At 38.2% G+C, this 24,058-nt stretch overlaps 1 protein-coding gene across 1 annotated transcript in view; it reads right to left on the reverse strand.

Moving 5' to 3' along the window:
- Window positions 1-24,058, reverse strand: part of INPP4B (inositol polyphosphate-4-phosphatase type II B) — a 749,608-nt gene that overhangs the window by 713,861 nt on the left and 11,689 nt on the right. The window contains exon 2 of the mRNA XM_046657053.1: window positions 4,946-5,057. The gene's annotated coding sequence lies outside the window, so the exon portion shown is untranslated. The remainder of the gene's footprint in view (window positions 1-4,945; window positions 5,058-24,058) is intronic.

A 24,058-nucleotide genomic window follows, 5' to 3' on the forward strand; every position in this document is an offset into this window, starting at 1 on the left:
AAAGGAAAAGGATCTACTTAGTCATTTCCTTTAGGCTTAAACTATTTTCCATCTTGAAAACACAAATAGTAACAATATTCCATGGTGCCTAACTTCTTTAGAAAATCATATATAAAAATATACATATATATGTGTGTATGTGTGTATTATATATATAGAAATGTTCTTGGGTACCATTTAAATTTCTGGTTATTTTTTCTTTATAGTACATTTGAATGTTCCAAGTACAACCATCATTTTATTTAACAACCATTTATTAAGCAACTGCTGAGTTCCAAGTGCCACTGTAGATATACATAAACAAATAAAATACAGTCCTGTCTTTTCATAAAGGCTTTTAATCTAGTGAGATGGGGGTTACTGGGTTGAGTAGTGTCTCTCCAAAATTAATATCTATCTGAACCTCACAATGCAACCTTATTTGGAAATAGGGTCTTTGCAGATTTAATTAATTAAATTAAGATGAGGTTAGACTGGATTAGGGTGAGCCAGGAATGCCAAGGATGGTGAGCAACTATGAAGAGCAGGAGAAGGAAGGAAGAACGCCCTTACAGAGCTTTCAGAGAGAGCACAGCTCTGTATAACACCTTGATTCCAGACTTCTGGCTCCAGAATGGTGAGAGAATCCATTTCTGTTGTTCTAAGTCACCAAGTTTTTGGCACTTTGTCCTAGCAGCCCTAGGAAACCAACACAGGGGTGCAAGACAGATATAGCCACAAACAAGAATTTCTACAAGAATAGATTCCATTTAAATAGAAGCCTTTAAGACGCTGATACACACCAGGCCTTCCATATCAAAATGGCTGACCTAGATGAAAAATTGTAAAGCACAAACAATTAAGATGGGATTTATTTTCTCGGTTGTTTATAGGCCTGTTCCTATACCTTGCATTGCACTCATTCATTCAGCAAGGGGGTTGATCATTCTGATAATAGGATAAAAGTTTTTAGTGAAGTTTCCAGCCGTGGTTAAAAAGCAACATAAAACTAAAGACGTGTGAAATGAAATTATCAGTCACAGACCTAATAGGTTTCCAAAACACAAGCCAGCTGTCTGCTGCCAGCCTCCTCACTCCCGTGCTTTCCCCTTTTCAAAGTCAAACTGCATATGAAGTGCTTTAATCTTTGAACATGCAGCTGCTTCAGACTTCCCCAGCCTTTTTATACTTTTGATGCATCCAATTCATCTCCATCCCAAGAGGCATGTCCAGGGAGGTGACAGGCCGACAATAATACCTGGGCCACAACAGGCCCTTAGCAGAGTGGTGACTAACTGATTAAATGCTTAGCTTGCCAACCCACATAAACCATGGAGCCAGGGATTAAGACTCCCTTGCAGCACAGCACCCAGGAAGTCAGCTTTCAAGTAGAATTAAATCCTTTTTAAATGCCTTAACATTAACATTTCTTGGGTCTCTTCCATCACCATATCTGTGCCACTTTATATTCCAGATGTATTTGAACTAAAAAAAATAAAAACATCTAAACCTACTTTATGACTGCTATATATTGACATAAAAAGGAAACCAAACGGACAACAAAAGACACCAGGAAATTGGAACTTCTTAGATAAACATATGGGTGAGTCTTTTGGTTTCCTTTCACTGAAATTAGAAAAATAAACAGCGACCTTTCCAGACCTGGGGAGGGAAAAGGAGAAAGTAAGAGAGACAAAGCAAGAGAGAGAGCCCTGAAACAACAAGAAAGAAACAGGACAGGAAAAGAGTCGAGTAGTCAAAAATAGTGAGAAAATGGAACTTCAACACTGCTAAAGAATGAAAAGATGGTAAGAAACCAGCTCCCCCTGGCAATATAAGGACACGTGTGAGAGAAGCACCTTGAACTGTGGGGAGCCCCTGAGTCCAGTCCAATCCCCTTCCCTTGCCAGCATTTCCTTTCCTCTCTAATATCACCCAAATTTCAAAGACTGTTATGCCTTCCTTGAGTAAGGCCGGCTTTCTCAGAAACAACATGAGGCCAGCTTTTGATTCTATTATTGGCCTTTTTACCAAAGTAAAATTTCCATGGCTTTTTCTTATCAGAGGCTATTCCAGGGCCTGGTTTTTCTACAAAAAAAGGAAGGCAATTTACATATACATGTGTGTGTGTATTTCCAATTCTATCTATACCTACATTTCAGTAGAATTACAATTCCTGTAGGAACCAAACTTTGAATAAAGTCAGTTGTATGCTTCAAAGTCTTTATTGTAAAAATGGCATTGATGACATAAAAATAAAAATCAATATAACATTAGCAATGAAAAGGAGAAAGTGGCTAGGTGAGCTCCTGGGCATAGCCCCAGCCCCCATCCCATCCTGGAAGCCCTGTTATTCCCTGAGCAGGTTGCTCTCTACACATTGTTCTCTCAGTAGGATGCCTCTCCACACTTTTGAGTGCTGTGCCTGATACTTGGAACTCTCTTCTCCCCACCAACCCCATGGCTCTGTTGGTCACTGCTCAACTGTTCCTGTATCACAAGTCTGAATAAAATAGCAACCACCCAATATTCCTTAACTCTTCATCCTGTTTTATTTTTATCCATACTGTACCTCTCCTGCTGATATATTATTATATTTGCTTAAGGGTTTTCCATCCACTAGCATGTGAATGCCATGAGGATGGGGACTTTGCCAGTTTGGTTTATTACCACATGCCCAGCACCTTGAAGAGCACCTGGCTCTCATGGGCTCACAATGAATCTTTATTAGGGAATAAATGATTCTCAGTTCTGTGCTGTGTGCAGTATTTGCCCTAGAAGGAAGAGTGACTCAGACATCCATGCTCCCAGCCATCTTGGACTCAAATGCTTTGGAGCAGAAGAAAGATCAAGAATTGAGGAGGGAGTATATACTGATGAAAGTAAACATTTAGCAGTTTGAATAAACAACATTTTCAAACTCCAACAGGCCTAAAGGGCTGTCTCCAGGGCTCTCCTGTTCTCATCACATGGCCTGGGGAAACTGTGCTGAGGTGTTTGATCCATTTCTTTCAAGCCAATTTGCAAAGTCTTGTAGCCCGCTGACAGCAGAACAGAGGGTCTGGTTGGCATTTGAGTCACTCCAAGCAACAAGGGAAAGAAACTAAGAACATAAAGTGGGAGGTCTTAAAATGGCAACTAGAAAATTCAGAGTCTCAGGGAATAATGAAACTGGATTTCTAAATGAAGACTTTTACCTATTTCACCTAAATCCACAGCTATCTGCCAATCTGGATGAAACACCAGTATAATTTTTAGGCCACACTTTCTATCTGCATTCCTCCTCCTCCCCAGCAAGGCATACAGACAAGGTATTCCTGAAGGCCTTAAAAGTTGATGAAAGTAAAATTCAAATGTACATACTAGGCTGTGTCTATGTCCTGTCCAGATCTCCCCTTACTGGGCCAATGTAGACAGAAGCTACTTCACACACACGCCACACACACACATACAGCCCACACCAATGACTGACTGACATCCTTGGGTGACAAAGTGTGGTGTGGTTTATAGTGTGGTTTCTGCCTGCATAGTCCCTCCTTTCACTCCTATAGCCAATCTACATCTAGCCAAGGCTAGAATTTACCCCACACGTAGCCAAGACTAAAATTTACTTTAAAATACATCCTTGCTCCATTCTTCTCCCTTCACTAGCCTGCATCACCTCTTCCCTTACAGCTTCTTCCTGCAGAGCATCCCCTCAGTAAATCACGGCACCTGAATCTCCATCTTGGACTCTGCTTCTGAAAACTGAACATGAAACAGTATAAGTCCAGGTTAGTCTATTGACTTAAAATCCAAAATTAGAATGGCTTAAATTAAATTGGAATAAATTCCATCTCATTTTAAGGCCACTTGAATTTAACAGATTCTAAGTTCATAGAGCTATGAAGATATTGTGTGCAGAGGAAGAACGTTTCCTGTTTGAGTGGACTTCATTGCCCATCCATGCTGTGACGGTATTGGGAAGGAAAATGGGCATGCCTGATTCAAGTGAATGATTGCAATGTACCATAGCACTTTTGTCTTTTGTTCCTTTTCTGCATGTATACTTGGTTGGGTTGCTTTTGTTCTGTATTTGTTCTTAATCTTTTAATGTATAAAAGTTGACTCTTAAGCTTAAAGAAATCATTTATTTAGCCAACTCAGAGTTCTTTTATTCTAATTTAAATTTTTTGTTTTATGAAGTTGGTCTAGTGTATTTGATGGATTTTAAGAGGACTCTATTTCATGGTTTCTATTATAACTTTATATTGGTTATAGTCAGTTAAGAATTTAATCTGTCTCTTGCATTTTATTAGCAAACTGTGTGAATTATCCTCACAATATGCAGGCTTGCTTCTGTCTGGTCAGTTATTTCTCTTAGGAAGTAAAACACCTCTTGAGAACTTGGTCAATTGCTTTTTTATTTTTAGTCTACATTTTTTAGTAATAACATTATAAAAACTTCAATGAAGATATAGTATTTATTACATTCTCTTGAGCCTAAACTCTCTTGAGTGCATTTATTTATTGGATTTATATACTACTTTCTCATGGAATAGTTAGATTTATATTTCAGTCAGTTTTCTATTTTCACACATTATGTTAGAAATACACATTGCCTTAATTAAAATGACACCACAAGGTGGCTATGCCTTTTTTGGAGGACAATGTTCTTTCTTTATTGCTTAGAATAACCCAAGAAGTTACTGATAAATCAGATAAAAACACACATTTACTACATTATATTATTGGTTTATCTGACTAATATTAATATATTATCATATTTTCTTTTTTGAATTGCCATCAAGTATGTTGTCTGATTTAACATTTTTTTTTACAGTTTATTCTGTGAATTTCCAGTTATAACTATATATACAAATATCTTCTTATGTATTCAACAATCTTATTAATAAACAGGTAGAATTATGCATTTTTACTTTTCTCAGTTTCTTAAATATAAAATGGAGAGAATAACAAAAATTACCTCATAGAATTGTAGAGAGGACACAGTCTGGCAGGTAGTGAGCACCCACTAAATGCAAGCTTGACTGTTACGCGTCATGGATGTCACAGGCCCAGCAGTCCTGTGTTCAGGTCTGTAAACACAGCGTAAATGGGTCACTGACATATCACAGTGCATCTGAAGAAGTGAAAGCATCTGGAAGTCTTATCACCTAAAGACTGGCTAAAGGAAAGGGCACTATTCTGTGGAAGGAAGATTAGATTTTGCTCTGAGCGTCCATAAAGGCCAGGACGAGAACCAATAAGTGGGAACTATGGGAAGACAGCCTTTGTTTCCATATACGGAAAAATGTCAGCCTGACTCAGAAGGCAGTGAGCTCCTGTCACTGGGGACGTCCAGTAAAGCAGGAAGACTGCCTATCAGAGATATCGTAAAAGTGATTCCTCAACTGTCTGGGAAGTTTGACCAGACAAATTCAAGATTCCTTACAGCTATAACAATAAAAACTAACGCTCGCTGCATGTTAATTACGTGGCACTGTGTGAAGCGCCTTAAGAGTATTACCTTACTGAATCGTCACAACTTCAGTAGATAAGTACTAAGATAAGCAATCCCATTTTATCTATGGGGAAATAATGGCTTAGATTCTGCCTTCAAGGACCTGGAAGCCCTTAACCAATAGGTTATACTGCCTTCCAGGACATGATAATCCTGACTTGGGTCTTCTCAACAATACCAGTGAAGTTGGACATCCCATCTTTTTTTTTTACATTGTAACCCGGTCCTACGATTTGGAATTCTTTCTCTATCACTCAAAATATGCAAGGTTACACCATATTAACAAACAACTCCTAAATCTTCCTGTCTTCATACAAAGGTTTCTTTCTCATTCACTCACATGTTCATCACGGCTTGGCTCGGGGACCTGCTCCACATCCCCTAATACTGGATCTGTGTTGATGGAGCAGCCACCACCTCAAAAGATGTCAGTGACCCAAGCAAAGGGAAAAAGAGAGATCTGAAGGGTGCTCACCGGCAGCTAAACGCTCAGGTAAAGAAGTGACACAGATGCCATTTTTACTCACAAGTCACTGGTCAGAACTAGTCACTTGCAATCCTATGATAGCTCAGAAGGTGGAGAGCCAGAAGTATTTGGTAAGTGGAACCAATGACTACCATATTTTCTCTGCAAAGTTTTCACATTCTGTCATTCAAAAGCTACTGCTACCTCACAGCTTCTCAAGGTATTTTTCCCAATTCATAAAAGAGACGAAACTTTCTGTGATAACACAATATAGTGATGGTATTGCTCCTTTATTCCTCTCTCACGGTATTTATACCTCTTCTGAAAGTGTAGGGTTTCTTCTAGTGAATAAAAACCAATTAAGACATAAAATACCTCAAGAATATGGTAGAACCTATCCACTCCTGAAACAATCCACTTGAGTAGAGGTAATGACACAATTTGAATGTATAGGCTTTTCAAAAGCATAGACTGAATTTCTATCCATCTCAATAGTTTTAAGTGAAGACATATTTTTCATTAAAGTGCTTTATTTTTGTTTACAGATCATCTAAATCACTAAATATATTCTCTTCCAAATGACCTCTACTTTCAACACCAATTTACAAAAGACTTCTGCCTTGGGACACAAAAGACTTTTGTTTGTTCCATTTGGACTGACATTGCTTTAGGATAAAACCCGTTCCCTTACTCTGGAAGTTTCCAATGAGAAGGCAAAGGCTGCCACTGTGCAGGAGCAGTCAGTCCTCTAGGCTCTTTTCCTAAACTACCGCTTCCTTCCTCTAAACGCTCTTGGCTTTAAAATTCCCTAGAACACTAAGAAGTAGTGTTCTCTTGAACCCACTCAATTAAATAAGCGATTACTTTGAAATTTAGAATTAACCATAACCCTAACTCCAACCCCAAGAGCTATGGCTTTTCTGGAATGAGTCACCCCCTCCAAAGATACAATCCAAATCTTTCTCTCTACAATATCAGAAGAGTGAATTTCTTTGGTTATGAGCTGTCACAACCATCTCAGCACTGATTCATTTCCCCAGTCCTTTATTCCAATACAGAGTTTCAACGCCTCCCTCTCAAAAAGATAGTTGATCACCTTAACATTATTGCAATTTATAACAATGAAAATTTTAAATCAAGAGGATCCTTTCTTTGTTTAAAGAAAAAAGTTTAGAACTAAAAAGATTATACCTTCATTTGAATGATATAAATTAGAAATAGTTCAAAATGGAAATCTTTGTCTTTGGGTTTGGAGGCACATTTCTTGAGAAAGTGTTGAGGACTTTTTTTTTTAAGTCATTTCCATTTTAGCACCAGAGACTGTGAAGCTAGGAAACATACGGAAGGGGGAAAAATCTAATGGCAATTTGGTGTAATAGCACTGTAACCTTGGATTTGTGTGCTAGTCTCTTTGGTGAGCTAAACTACAGGTCAGACTCTTCTAGGAACCATGCTTCTTTTGACATTTTAAAGGTCACAGTTATTTTCATTTTGTGAATATGATAGGTTATATTATTTCTTTTGAATTCTAGAAGCCTTAGTACTTTTTCAAGAGGGAATGTGGTTACTAGAATCACTTTAATATGAGTACTGATAATCTAACTTCTCATCTGGAAATAGAGATGGGGAAAAAAGTTCCCATTACTTGTTTTTGACTCTAGATCATAGAATTTATTTTCACTAAACGTATTACATAAGTTTAAGATTTTACTATAACTTTATCTGGTTGGCTTTAATCTACCAGCAAATTGTTTTCTTTACTCAACTTTCAATTCAATGCGTAAATACAAAGTGCCTATTATGTGTAAAGCACAACACTGTATATAACTGAGAATCAATGGAACCCCTGACCCCAAGAAGTTTATAATCTAGTAGATGGGCATGTAAACAAACAAGCATAATACAAAGAAGCATGTGAAAAATATTATAACGAAACCACAAGTGCCTTGGTGCATCGCACCTAGATCATTCTCAGCCAGGGAAGTGGGGGCCAGCCTCGTGGAAGAGTGGCATATGACCTGGGCTGGACCTTAAAGGTGGGTAGAATTTGGGGAGACAGACTTGGGAAGGAAGAGCCCTCTGAAAGGGGAAAATATGAACAAGCAGGGAGTGTGCTTGGGAAAAACCAAGTAGTCTTGCTTGGCTGTAGTGTAGGGCACGGCAAAGAAGAAAAGGGAAAGAAAATGCAAACTGTAGATTCCCAAAGCCACACAATGCTCAAGCCAGAAGAGACCTCAGTGACACTTTATCTATCTCTTATTTTTACAGATGTGGAAAATAAAAACTTCTTTTCGCACATTCTTATTTTTATGTTCCTTGTTTTAGATACTTCTTTTTAATTTGATTATGTGGCCCATTTTTCATTAACAGGCTCAACTGTAATTTCAATTCAAGTAGCTTGAATGCAAGTTAACAGATTCATCTGTGAAATACACATGTGTATGAGAAACAGTTACCACATTTTTCTTTTTCCAGGCCTCACAGCCAAAATTTGAGGAGGGTAAATCCTTTTCCTTAAACATAACAGGTTAAATTCATAAATTTATTTGGCTGCATGAGGTAATGAGGCTAATATACCCTTAAATTTCATAAAACAAGTTCTTCATTTTGAATATTCTTATATTTCAGGACAATGCCACAAAAGAATTAACAGCATTAGTTCCAGCATTTTACCTGACAGGTGCCTGTCCTTTAGGTTTGCTCCTAGAGACGTTGCCTGCTGTCCCCAAATCTCCAAGTCCTAGTAGACACTGAGCCCTGTCCCCATTTTCATCCTCCTAACACTAAATTGTTTTCTTAAACTCCAACACAAACAAGCAAAACAAAGGGAAAATCTTTCCCACTCTCATCTCTTAAAATTGCACGAAATCTGTCCTTTCATATTTTGGTTGCAGTGTCCTCCTCTATAACGCTGTTCTTTTCAACTGTGTCTCCCTGTGAAAACTCACAGGCAGCTAAGCCTGTGTTTCTATTCACTTTGACAAGAGCTCTTTCCACCGTGGTCTTCACAAACTCAACTCTCCAGCTCCTGACATACAGGAAAACTAAATAACCCAGTAAGCTCTCTAAAATAGCCAAGATAAAGTACAATGACCATTCTCATCTTTAAAAGAAGTTAGAAGCTTGTCACTGTCATTGCAACAGCTTTAGCTTTGCAGCTACTGAGATTTGCAGCAGCATCTCTTTGTCCAAAGGCCTACTGGTGCCTTTCTGTACTGTTACTCCCAAAGTCATCTCCCCCTCCACTGTTTTCAAGGCTCACTGTAGAACACAAATCAGGTCTTGTCTTACTGCTTCTAACAGTCACTGGCTTTCAAGGTCAGTCACCTCTTGTTTGGAAAAGCCAGAGTTCTTTATTTTGAGAGCCAGCCTTTGGTTTGCCTCTACACAGCAGTAGCTTGTTCTTCACAGCGTTCTTTGCGAAAGCATCTTCAGACAGGAGCCAGTCCCGTGCTGTTAGCATAAAAGCTGTGCAATATTGATAAAGACAGATTTCATCTGAGCCCTCTACCCCTATACGCTTAAAGTGCTTTCCTGTATGTTCAGGTGTTACATGCTCTGAATATTACCAGAAGTTAATTTCAGCTAAGTCTTCAAGCCTAACCGTCAAATTTAATAAAGCCACATGCAAACTAGAAGGTCCTCATATTAATTGGATAAAAGGCCAATAATAATTTGTTACTATTCACCAGGAGGGATGTAAACCATCCCCTCAGCAGAAAGAAACATCCCATTACTGACTGAAGCTGTTTAGAATTCTACATGTCCACGCGTACTACAGACATATATGATTTTTAAAGGGGAAGTAAAAAATACTTAACGTTGCCTGCAACATGAAGGTAGAGACAAACCCAAAGGAAACGATATATTTCCTGATGAGAAGTGAAAACTTCAAGAAACTGAAGTAAAATGAAAGTATTTATCCATTATAGTAGCATCACTGTGCCAACCCCTCCCACCTGTAGTACAATAAAGTAATCACTCTCTATTAGACGCATTAACAGTTCTTCCATTCACTCATTCATCCAACAAATATGAACTGGACACTTACTATGTGCTAGAGATTATGCTAAACACTAGGGAGGTATTGGCGAAAAATATTAACACAATCGCTGCCCACACAGATTACAGTTGGCGGTGAATTAAAGTAAAAATTTATTTTGAAATGTAAAATGATACAGGAAGAGGAAATTAGACAGAACTCTGAAGTGCCTCAGATTTAAAGGATAGGCAGGGAAGTGACATGGAAAAGGATGACAAGACAAGAAATGAAAAAACAGGAGAACTGGCGATCTCCTTTCACACCAAAGTCCTAGATTTCAGATAAATTGCAGAATCATAAAATGCTGAGCCACAAGAAATTAAGGGAAAATCTTCAATGGCAAATTAAAGTGAAAGCTAAATCAAGAAAGAATAGGACAAATCTCAATACCAGGAAACTAGACCTTGGATTACAGGGGAGAATAGGTGTTAAGGTCTGGGAGCTGTGTCCTGGGAAGGATAACCCTGAGCCCCACCTAGAATTGCAACACTCAAAAGTGAAGTGCTGTTTGGAAAACATGGGCTAGAAAACTTCCACATATCAACAAAGGCAACCGAAGAGGAAATCTGTCTGAGTCCATCATGGCTCTGCGCAGGGGGAAAAAAAAAAGAATAGCCTTTTCTGAAAACCTGTATATAAAGTTTATTCTTTCACAAGAATCTGAGGTTTAAATGACACTGCTCTTACAGAGAAGGTCGTGGAGGTCCATGGTATCTTGCAGAAATAAACTCAAATCCTCTTTGGATAAAAGGATCCTCAACTCAGGTCCTTTAATTAACTAATTAATCCCACAGATTAATTTTAGCCAAAACCATGCTCACATTAAAAAATGAACATAAACTCAAGAAAATAAGCCAGCATGGCAAGAGTCGGCAGAAAGACAAAAAACTACAGAGCCTTGAGACTTAAGATATCAGACCTAACAGGTACAACATAAATAACTATGCATAAGATGCCTAAAGAAATAAAAGATGGGATTTAAACTTGAGAAAGGAACAAGAACAATCAAAAATGATCAAACCAAATTTGAAGAAAAAACAAAACTAAATAGAATGGGGTTAAATATTTTATGTTGAACCCTCCAGGTCCAACCTCTCCACCCTTTTCCACCATGCTCTGTTCCCTCTGTATTTATCTGACCTGTGTCTATCATCACATCAATCATATTATGACCCCTGGCTTCTGGCTGGGTTTGGCCAATGCAGAGCACAGGCAGGATATCGGAAGGAGAAGGAGGGTGAGTCTGAATGTTTATAACCTTGGCTCCTTCTCTGTGAGGTCCCCAGGGCTGGCTGTGCCTCTTGACAGGTCACACTGCTCCTGCTCTACACAAACTTCCCTTCTCCCAGTTTCCAGTAACCTCTCCTTCTCTGGCAGTTCTGTTGATGTTATTCTTGAGTTTCTGCACTCTTGCTTGTGGTTCCCCTTTATCCTAACCAGAAAGAAAAGATAGATCCCTACAAAAAAAGGGCAATTAGACTGACAGTAAAATTCTCAATAGCAACAATAGAAGCCAGGAAACTATGGAACAATACCTTCAAAGTGCTGAGAGAAAAACTGTCCACTCAAAATTGTATAACACTATTATTCAATAGCAAAGCCAAAATAAAGGCAGTTTAAGATAAACAGAAACCAAGAGCATTTACTAGCAATAAACTCTGATTACAATAAATATACTTAGAAAACAGCAAAGCTACAGAAAAAAATGTTAGAATGAGAGAGTTTAGTAAAGTGGCTGATTATAAGATCAATACACTAAAATCAATAATATTTCTATACACCATTAGCAAATAGCTAGAAAATGTAATTTTAAAGAGATACCATTTTAAATAACTGCAATAAAAATGAGGTGTCTAAGAATAAAACTAACACAGAATGTAGAGGATCTTTAGAGAGCGAATGTTTAAAATGTACTGAAAGACACTAAAGAAGAGAGAGACGCATTGTACTCTTGGATAGGAAGATTATAATCAACATTATAAGAGAGCAACCCCACCCAATTTGAGCTAAGGATTTATTGCAATTCCAGTAAGAGAGGGATATAGTTAAGAGAGAGGGACACAAGCATGTTTGATTATTTTTTCTTATAATATATATACATTTTTATCCAAGAAATTGTATTTTCAAAAATTAAACAGAAGGAGAATTCAGTGTCAAGAAAAACAAAGGAAGAATTGTTTTAAAGGAATAGTTAACACAATCTGATATTGCCAAGTGGTTAAATAAGATAAAGACAGAGAAAGACCTGTGAAATGCAACACAAAGTCTTAGCAACCTTGGCAAAAGCAGTTTCACTGGAGCTGTGGCGAGTAGACTACAATGAAATGGAAAAGTATAAGAAACGTTGAACATCTTCTCCAAGACACTTGGCTCTCCCATGTAAGAGAAATAAAGGTAGCTGGAGTGGAATATGCAGTAGGGAGGATGTTTTATTCTTTTTCACATGTGAAAATCTTGAGTATGTTCACTGCTCATTGGAGGGAGGAGCAGAGAAGTGAAGATATAGAAGACAAGGGCTGATAGTCATATAGACATCCTGAGACTTCAGGAGGAATTAGGATTGAGTGTGGAGGTGCAGGGCATAGTTCAGCTAGGCAGGAAGAAGGAGAGGACAGTAAAAAGACACATGAGCGTAGTAGACTGGGTGGTGAGTCATTAAAGGAAATACTTTTTTTTTATTTTTTGGATTTCTATTTTTACTGGAAACTAAGAGGTAAGAGGCCTAAGGATATATCTTCCCTTAACACCATTTTCCAGTGCCTAAATTGGATGCTGGTAAATCAAGCAAAAATTCACATGGATAAGCAGGAAAATCTCAATACCTTCACATAGATATTTATTCCACCAGATCTAGGTCACAAATTGCTTGGTGGTTCCATGTGGCAGAGTCTTCAAGTCTAGACCAAGGATATGGTTTTGCATTAGTGACTCTATCTGACTCTACAAAAGTTTTTAGGAAGAGAAGCTATAAGGTGAAAATAAAGCTGTAAGACTGTGCAGCTCAGAGTGCCATTGAGCAAAGGAACTGTGAGTTGTCTGCTTTTGCATATTAAATCATTAATCTCCCCACAGGGGAGCAGCTCCAGTAATTTCTCTGCAAATGTTTTCTACAAGGATTCGCAAGGGTGAAGAAAGACTTCTCACTATCCATTAATTTAAAGAACATGGTTCATACAGAACCCTTTGTGATTTCAATGAATTATGATCAGGCTGAAAACACCAATTCCTCCAGTGTTTTTCAAAAAGCATTTTTTCCTCTTCCCAAGATTAAGCCTCTATATTGGGTGATCTGCAAATGAACCTCCCTACAGAGACCAGCAAACAAGTCTGCCATGGTCACACAATGCTAGTCTCCAACACTGTCTTCCATTAGGAGAGAGAGGATTCTTCATAGAAGGAGATTTAATGCATGCTTATCTTAATGGAGAGTTGTCACCCAGGGTGCGCTCATTTTCTTCAAATGTATTGTTCTTACAGTATAGATAAAGTCCCACAGTATCTGTATTGTAAGTAGCCATGACACAAATAAACCTTAGCACATTGGCACCATACAGTGTAAACAAATCCTTCCTAAAAATAAAATATATTTTGTGCTCAAGATATATCTTCAGAGACAGCAGGAGGAAAAAACAATCTAGCCTGTACAGTGGTTTTTCTACATTTGGCTGCCAACTTCTATAGATGGATTTAACCAGTGGCTTTTACAGAGGTTAACTTTTATTTCTACTTACGTGGAATGTTCTGAGTGGAAAATTCAGCGACAAGCCAAATTTTTAAGTGTGCCCAATGCATGTAAAATGACTGTGTAAATGAAGCATATTGGATTCCGAAGCTCTCAGGAAAAACACAGCAGACATTTCCTTCCACCTATGATGTTTTTTAGGCCACAAAAAAAATTTTTGGCTAGAATGTTCAAAGTGCATGATTAAAGGTTTCCAATTGCTGGGTAATTTTGTGCTCATAATCACCATAGAATCTCCAGATATTATGTATATATGTGTGTGAATGTATATATATATATATTTAACAGATTGATCCAACCAGAGCTAAATAACCATATTTTCCACCTTAAAAAAAAGAAAGAAAGAAATGGTAAAGAGAGGAATCCTACAGATACCTACATTGCTGTAAGCCAGCCTCCTCCTGGATTGGAACAATCACCTTCACTCTTCATGATCACAACAGGGAGAGCACACCTTGCCCCTGGCACCATGGCTGCAAGCCACCCTCAAGGAGACAATGATCTTCCTCTCCCATCAATTGAAGCTCAAAAGAAGAGCCCCCAACACGGAACTGGCAAGAATATAAGGTCTCCTCTTACCTTTGCTGCTGATATTTGAAGAGACATATTGCAAGAGCAGATCCTCTTGCAATGCAGAGTGGCGGGTGCTTAAGGACTTTGTTCAGAATCCTGGATCCACTGCTTCCTAAATCTACAACTGGAGCATGTTACATTTCCTCTCTGTACCTCATTTTCCTCCCCTGTAAAATGGCGGCAACAGCAGTGCCTACCTTACACAACTGTGGGGAGTGCAAGTTAATGTGAGTAAAGCCACAGTGTTCAATAAATGCTAACCTATTGTTATTTTTATCAGAATAGAGCAGGTTAAGTGAGTTCCCATAAGGATACATATTTTTCCTGATTTACCTCAACCTTTTATTGCTGGTTCTCATCGATAAGACAGGGGTGATAAAGAACTCTGCAAATTACTCAGCCTCAAGAAAACAGAAGTTGACTCCGCAGTCTTACAAATAGTTTGTAATTGGTTTCCATACTCCACCTGCCAAAGTGTGATAAACATTTCAGTGGGCATGTTTCAACAAGCTCTGATGCAGCAAAAATCCTCAAGAAGGGTAGAGCACATTCAAGGCAATGTGCTCAGCAAGGGCCTGACACATGGCAGGCCCTCACAAATGTTCATTCCCTTCCCATTGCCTTCTCTCTGTCCCTCACCAACTCTGGTAAACCCACACACATGAAGGAGCATGCATATGCACGCACACGCGTGCGCGCGCACACACACACACACACACACACACACACTCTGACTTTTCAAAGAGCAGATTCTTCCCTGGTACAGCAGGAGCTTTACTAATAGATTAAAGTTATTCCAGATCGTCATCAAGAAACCACTATTTTTAGATCAGTTATTTTATTATATTATTTCCCGTCCTTTTCAAGCTCTAACACTTTACCTACCAATTCACCTTAAAAACACAGTGATTTTTCTCAGGTACAATAAGCCCCACTAAGCAGATTATTCACTTATCTAAAAAACATTTTGATGCCTACCATGCACCATGCATTCTACTGGGCATCAGATCCAAAAGATGAATTGGCGATGCTCCCCATCCCCGAGAAATTCGCAATCTAGAGGAAGAAACCATATAAACGGAATAAAGACACAAAATAAAAATACCAAATAAACCGAAATCAAATAAAGACACCAAATAAAAGAATAAAACAAATAAAATCTAAATTGCACGATGGAGCTGATATAATTGTGCAACTCTTATCTATAAGCCCAGACTTTACATATTTGTGTTCAGCAAAGGAAACTCCTTATTTTCATTGATTGAAAGTATAAGTATATTTTTAAAACATGAACTTACAAAATGCATCTATACTAATAAAATATTGTTTTATATCTACTTTATACACTGGGATTTCACTTAAAATTTGACTGTCAAGTTTGGAGAACACTTTGTCTAATAACTCTAATATCTCAATTCCTCATGCATTCATTTATTAATAAAAAGTATTAATCACAGTAATAAAATAGTTTGAAGACTTACTATTCATTGAAGACTTACTCTGGTCTGACACTATGTACTTTACATCCCTTATTGTATTTAATCCTCATAACTTCTTTGCAAGCTGGGTGTTGATGAACCAGTTTGCACATAAGGAGACTACAGCTTAACATTCATCAGAGTGTACTGTAAATTGTCTTCTAAAATATTTCTTGGCTTTGCCCACAGATAACCCCTTGGGCCTCCTCCATTTTGCGGTAGAAAACGACTACATATTTGGATGAGAATCTGTATTAGATTCTTAAATTTCACAAAAGAATGTGAAATCTGTCATTCTGTTTTAACTCAAGTTTTAGGCCATAAGCAGCCATAGAGGACATTCAAATAAAAACACTGCCAGAAAATCTAACATTGAAACATATGTTGCTCTCCTTTTACTGTGATAATATGCCTAAAGGATAGTTTGAGAAATACGTAATCCATTTTTTTTCTAGTTTATAAGATATATGCTCAAATGCTTGCAAGGGCCAGGCAAATAACAGATATAAGTGAAGGCGGTCAGGTGCAAGATAACTGGGAGTAGCGAACATGATCTGAACAGACATAACCTGTCCAAAGACACTTATCCTCGATATTTAAAAAAAAAATGTGTGCTCTTGCTCTAAGGCAGTTTAAATGCAACTTTTTACTTATCTCTTCTAGCTTGGTGATCTAGAAAGGCAAAATAAACAGACATAAGTGTTGCTTATGTATGGGTAGGTGCTACACAAAATGTAGCAATTCTATTTAGGGTACCCATGGAGTCAGTTGATTGCATTTGTACTTCAACATTTAAACTGACATGGATAAATTAGAATAAGTATATCTCCCTATTAAATATACTTGGCCATCCACCCCATCCAAGATGAATCTATAGAATTTTCTTGGTTATATTTAAAGCTGTAATAGAGTCCTACATGATCATTTTGTGTATAGGATATAATGGAATAATACTGATATTAATTATTATAGTAATGGTTGTCAATATTATTAATAGTATATTTTGTCATTTTTTTGTACACAATCCCACTTAATTCTCATCACAAATCTATAAGACAGTTATTATCTCTACTTAATAGATGAGAAAAGAGGGTCAAATAGATTACAATGACTTTCCCAAAATCATGACAGTCTAGATTTGGAAGAACAACGGCTTACACCAGTTTTTTTTAAATAAACACCACAGTCTTTTCAACACAACACAATTGTGTCTAACACTAGGCTGTATGGACACAGAATCAAAAACATGCATGTGAAAGAAAGCTGCCATTCCTGTTTGGATAGGCCCAGAGCTCCTCCATACTGGGCACCACCTCAATAGCTCAGCCAGTCTGGTGGAAAACTTGTAACATCAAATAATTGCTACATTTTTATCCAAAATCATGGAATTTGGGTAGTGATTTTAAATGTTCCAATAAATTTTTCTGCCTAGACCACCTCAGATCTCACATTGGGTAGTATTCATATTATCAAACTTAATTCTTAAGGTATACTACTTTTAGTCAAGCTCCAAAATATATCTTTTACATTATTATTGAACTGCTGTAAAAACCCAGTATTTTTATATGTGGTTTTTCTGTAAGCCATTTCAAATCATTTTTGGAAGTATGCAGGGAATAAATTATGAATAAATAAGTATAAGCACATAAATAAAAAATATCCAGTTTCTGCCAGCAAAGGACAACCTGAGTCCAGATTTTGCAACATCTCTGAGGTGATTATTATTCATAGAATGTTCAAGCAACACTTTCATAACCAAAAACTGTCTCTTCTTTCTAGCGAGTACAATAGATTATTTGAAAACTTTTACCTATTACTCTCCCTATATTTTTCTAACGTGTGTGTGAAGACGTGTTTGTGACCAACCATCCCATTTGCCCGGGTCTCTCCTGGTTTTAGCACTGAAACTCTTCAGTCTCGAGTAAATCAAGGTGTTGGTCATCCTAAAATGCAGCACAGAAATAGTTAAACCAGAGGTCTTTGAAGGGGACTTCTTAAACTAAGACTGCATTTTTCAATGAATTTTTAACATTATAGAGATATAAGCCTATATGAGTTAGAATCCCAAGTTAGCTGTTGTGTCATTTAGAATCCCATTGCAATATCTCTGCTGTGCACTGTCTATACTAGTCTTTTTCTGTCTCACACTCTCTTTCTCAGCATCATATCACCCAAGAGATTTTGACAGGCAAATTTAAACAAGTTGGAGAAAAACTCTCTTGAGGCTTTAAGAGAATTTTCATCATTGCTAGTGCATTGTTGCTTCAAGCATTCAACTAAAAAGAAATATATAAACCTATGCATGGAAATTAGAAAATCTTAACAGAAACAAATTATAAGCTTTTCACTTATTTTTGCTTGTTGTTGAGCTCAATTATCTAGCCTGCGAAATGGGAAATGGATGTTAGTAGAATCTGACATGGTGAGCCACCCATGGGGAAGCCCCTACAGGTTTAGGCAAGGTGATGAACATAGTTCCTACCACACTGTGATGTTTGTAGCTCATATATAACTTACATGTACAACTCCACTTCGCAGAAGAATTGCCCTTGAAGATAATATAACTGGAATTGGAGGTATACATGAGCAGGCCTGAAGACCCCCACATGCAATGCTTCTCCTACCTGTCTATCTGCAGTCTCTTGAGACAGGGCAGCAGCAGATGTAGGGTCCATTAGCCTATGATACACAAGTCTCAGCTTCAAAACAACCTGGAGGACTCTTTAATAAAAGCAAGGCTTTCTCTTCTGCACGATTCCAATAAGCAAAATGTTTTATATCCAGAGTCAATGAAAGAGATCTGGAGTATACAGTTATGTAGCATTTAAGAAAGATATAAACAAAGTGTGTATATGAAAATATTTCTGGATTTTCATTTTAAAAATCTCTGTAGGGGCTGGCCTCATGGCCGAGTGGTTAAGTTCACATGCTCCACTTTGGCAGCCTGGGGTTCACCAGTTTGGATGCTAGGTGCAGACCTACACACCGCTCATCAAGCAATGCTGTGGTGGCATTCTACATAGAAGAACTAGAAGGACTTACAACTAGGATATACAACTAGGTACTTGAGCTTTGGGGAGAGAAAAAAAAAGAGGAAGATTGGCAACAGATGTTAGCTCAGGGCCAATCTTCCTCACCAGAAAAAAACAAAAACAGAAAAAGATCTGTTAAAAAAATTTCTATTGGCTGGCCCCATGGTCTAGTGGTTAAGTTCAGTGCAGTCAGCTTCAGCGGCCTGGGTTCATGGGTTCAGATCCTGGGTGTGGACCTTTACCACACATCAGCCATGCTGTGGCAGCAACCCACATATACAGCAGAGGAAGATTGGAACAGATGTTAACTCAAGGCTAATATTCCTCAGCAAAAAAAAATCTCTATAATTGGAGTACAGACCCAAATAAATAAACTATAGCTTCAGGATAGTTACCCAATCCTGCCACTCCATTATAATGGGCCAAAATTGATGATGTTAGAGTTAATTACATCAGATTTGACAACTGGAAACCAAATATAAAACTGAGCAATATTTGCTGCTTTATATTTTGTTAATAACACATATTTTGGGGCAGTTTTATGACATCTCATTAGTAATTTATTGAAGAAGTTGAACTATCATTCATATTGATATTTTAAATATTTTTACTTAATGTATCATCTTAGGCTAATTTAAGTAAAACAATTTAAAATGAATAGATGTTGACAGCAAAGTTATAGCCCAGTAAAAGGAAAGAGAAGCCTTCAGGCCTCCTGTTTCCCTTTTTCTCACGGGCATTGAGATGCCATTAGGCCAAACATGTAAACATGAATGAGCAAAACTGATGTGGGCCCGTGGTACATAAGGCATGCTGTATTATTCCTTGGTCACTTTGAAGAGTGAATCAAGAAAAAGAAAAATATTTAGACAAAATGATGGATGTCTAACAGAGGCCTTACATATAGCATGAAAAAAATCCCCCAAATCAAAACTTTACTGAAGGGGCCAGCCCAGTGGCATTGCGGTTAAGTTTGCATGCTCTGCTTCAGTAGCCTGGGGTTGACATGTTCAGATCCCAGGCACAGACCTACACACCACTCATCCAGCCATGCCGTGGTGGCATCCCACATACAAAAAATAGAAGAATACTGGCACAGATGTTAGCTCAGGGCCAATCACTAAAAAAAAAAAAAACTTTACAGAGAGACACACCAGGTTCCTGGATAAGAAGACTAAATCTCATAAAGTTGCAAATTCTCCTCAATTCCATTTATACACTCAATGAAATGTCAATTAAAATCCAAAAAAATTGGGGGGGTAGCTTTACCAAATTATTCTAAAATGAGTCTGGAAGAAATATCAGTGACAATATCTTAAAAGCTACATACAAACACAGAGAAAATCAACAAGAAGAGGGTATTAATCCAATCTGATACCAAGCAAACAATAACAAGATTTAAATAAGTGTTGTATTAACAAAAGAACTTTCACAACACTAGAATGGAATAAGTATATCAGAACCAGAAACCCACTATTTGGGAGTATGCATCTGTATGTGCATTTACCTCTAGAATAAGATAATATATGATGTGACAGAATCACAAATAAGTGGGAAATGGATGGATTGTTCAAAAACTGCTGCTGGAAAATGCTAAACTATTGTTAGGAGGAAAATCAATTTAATTCTTATCTCACACCACACACCAAAACAATGTCAGATGGACTAGAAGGGAAAACAATCATTAAAGAATTAGACGTAAATTGTTTTCAGGGAAGAATAATTCAGGTAAATTTTAATCTGTTTTATGAATGAAAATATTGTCTATGCAAAAAAAGCAATGGAAGAAACATGGCATTCAACTTAACTACACACACATTTTAACTATCATATGTTAAAAAAATAAGAAAGAAAACAATATAGATAACATAAATGACAAAGAGACTAATATCCTAGTATCCCTAATACATAAAGGATACTAAAATTGATGAAAAGAAAACCAAGGTCCCAATACACAAATAGGCTAAAGATATGAATTAACACTAAAAAATGAAGTACAAATGAAATAAGCATTTCAAAATGTTCAGCCTCACCTAACCAAATAATAGTACAACAAGAATGTAGCACTTTAAAGCCTAGACTTTAAAGTAAAATCAATCTTGGTCAAAAACCCAATTCTATTACTCATCAGTTGTGTGACCTTGGGTAAATCACTTAACCACTCAAAAAATGTTTCCTAACCTTTAAAACAGAATGATAATACTGTTTCACTTTCAGTAGTTTCAGTTACCTGCAGCTAACCACAGTCCAAAAATATTAAATGGAAAATTCCAGAAATAAACAACTCATAAGTTTTAAATTGCACACCATTCTGAGTAGTGTGATGAAACTTCTTGCTGTCCTGCTCTGTCCTCCCCTAGACATGAATCATGCCCTTGTCCAGCGTATTCACACTGTATATATGCCACCCATCCATTAATCACTTAGTAGCCCCTTTCAGTTATCAAATTGACTGTCATAGTTTCACAGTGCTTTTGTTCAAGTAACCCTTATTTTACTTAATAATGACCCCAAAGCGCAAGAGTGATGCTGACAATTCTTATATGCCAAAGAGAAGCCATAAAGTGCTTCCTTTAAGTGAAAAGGTGAAAGTTCTCAACTTAATAAGGAAAGAAAAAAATCGTATGCTGAGGTTGCTAAGATCTACAACTACTTTTATTGTAGCATTTTGTTATGAATGTTCTATTTTATTGTTAGTTATTGTTGTTAATCTCTTACTGTGCCTAATTGATAAATTAAACTTTATCATAGGTATGTATGAATAGAAAAAAACATAGTATTTATAGGGTTCAATAGTATCCATGATTTCAGGCATTCCCTGGGGGTCATGGAACACATCCCCTGTGGATAAGTGGGGACTACTGCATTTTCCTCCTCTTACAAAGATTAAATGAGATAATACAAAGATCTTGTGTGGGACAGTATCAAAATGGTGGCATAGCCAGACTCGGAACTCACCTCCTCCCATGGACACTACAAATTTACAACTACCCTTGGAACAACAGCCCCTGGGAAAGAACTGAAAACTGGATAAAAAGAACCCCCACAAAAAGGGACAGTGCTGACTGAGGTGGAAGAGGCAGAAATTCCTTTCTGGAAAGAAAAAAGCCACCTTTTAGCCATGGTGCTTCATAGCCAGCTTGGAGCAATCTTAAAGTATGAAGCCTTCCCTGAATGAGTGGGGGATCTGAGCAGGGGAGCAATACCACAATAAGCAGCTTTTAGACTCAGCGCAACTAAGACAAGTGTCATAATATCTGGTTTTGCTGGTTATTAACAGCAATGGAGAATACCCACAGAAAAGCCAACAGACACAGAGGAAAGAAAAGCCTACTCTTAAAGGGTACATGCACAAATTTGCCCATATTGGAACGCAACCTAAAATCACCAGAAAGAAAGGTGCACAGTCCTTTGGTGAAAAGAGATTCATCTAATAGGCTATGGGTGCATCTTGGTGAGAGGTGAGATGTCCCCAAGACTAAGACCTTGGTGGCAGCCATTATTGTCAACTGGTACAGGTGTGCTGACACAGATGCTGGCAGATGCCATTAAAGTACTTCCCCTAGCCTGTTAGCGCAGGGTTCTGCCAGCCCACTAGAGGACTGATTTAATCCAGCTCAGCCAGGGCAGAAAGCCTGCCCTAGGGACTGGCCCCACCAATAGCAAGCCCTCAGGTAACTTGTGGGCCCATATAAGCAGACTGTCTGGAACCTCTGCAATCAGATGAATGGGTCCACCTCTGCATGGCAGGGCATGCACAAGGAGCAGGCCAGCATTGGTGGAGTGTGTAGGGTCTCCGCAGTGGGGCAACTGGGTTTGCTTTAGTGGGTCAGGGCATGCACATGGGGCAGGACTGTATTGACAGGGTGTGTGGCCCGGTAGGTAGTAGGGCTTTTCAGTTGCAACAGACTGGTGCTTCTCAAACAGCCACACAGGGGATCAGACCCCCCCTTCCAAAGCCTGAAACAATTGTGTGCTCCCATGCCTGGGGCTGGCACCACTCAGCTGCAATCCTGAGAGAGCTGACAACAGCTGTGCAGGCCAGAGTCCTACAGAAATTGTAAGCCCTTGAGCCCAGCAACCAACCACACTGGGGGCCTAGTCACTTAACAGAAAAAGTGCAACAGGAATGTGCTATTAGACTTTGCAGCCAACTGTGCTGGGGCTCCCCACACCCAATAAAGTGATTGAAGGGTCCATATCAGCCACACACAGCTGAGCATTACAACCAGTCAGCCAGGGAGATAGCCTAGCCACCTCAGGCACCTGCAGCAAGAGCAACCCTGACACAACAGAAGGATACAAGTAGCCCACACAGGGATCACTCTTGGAACATTTGGAACTGGTGACAAGTGGGAAGCATACTGCTGGGCCTCATAAGGCACCTCTTACATAAGGCCACCTCTCCAAGTATGGGAGATACAGCTGACCTACCTAATACATAGATATAAACACAGAGAAAGAGGCAAAATGAGGAGGCAAAGGAATACATTCCAAGTAAGGGAATAGGACAAAACCTCAGAAAATGAACTAAATGAAACAGATAAACAATCCATCTGACAAAGAGTACAAACTAAGAGTTAAAAGGATACTCACTGATCTTGGGAGAAGAATGGATGACCTCAGTGAGAACTTCAACAAAGAATTGGAAAATATAAAAAAGAATCAATCAGAAATGAAGAATACAATACTGGAAATGAAAAATTCACTACAGGGACTCAACAGCAGAGTAGATGATATGGAAGAATGGATCAACAAGCTGGACAAAAGACTAAAGGAAATCACCCAAGCTGAACAGATAAAAAGAAAAAGAATTAAAAGGAATGAGCACAGTCTAAGGGAACTCTGGGACGACATCAACCGCACTAACATCCATATTATAGGTGTCCAAGAAGGAGAAGAGAGAGACAAAGGGGCAGAGAATCTATTTGAGGAAATAATAGCTGGAAACTTTCCTAACCTAAGGAAGGAAACAGACATCCAGGTACAGGAAGCACAGAGAACACCAAACTAGGTAAATCCAAAGAGGTCCACACCAAGACATATTATAATTAAAATGTTAAGAATTAAAGATAAAGAGAGAATCCTAAAAGCTGCAAGAAAAAGGCAACAAGTGACATACAAAGGATACACCATAAGGCTATCAGCTGACTTCTCAGTTGAAATCTTACAGGCTACAAGGGAGCAGCACAATATATTTAAAGTGCTGAAAGGTAAAAAACCTACAGCCAAGAATACTTTAC

Source organism: Equus quagga, chromosome 3 (genome assembly GCF_021613505.1).
Source record: "Equus quagga isolate Etosha38 chromosome 3, UCLA_HA_Equagga_1.0, whole genome shotgun sequence".
Classification (NCBI taxonomy): domain Eukaryota; kingdom Metazoa; phylum Chordata; class Mammalia; order Perissodactyla; family Equidae; genus Equus; species Equus quagga.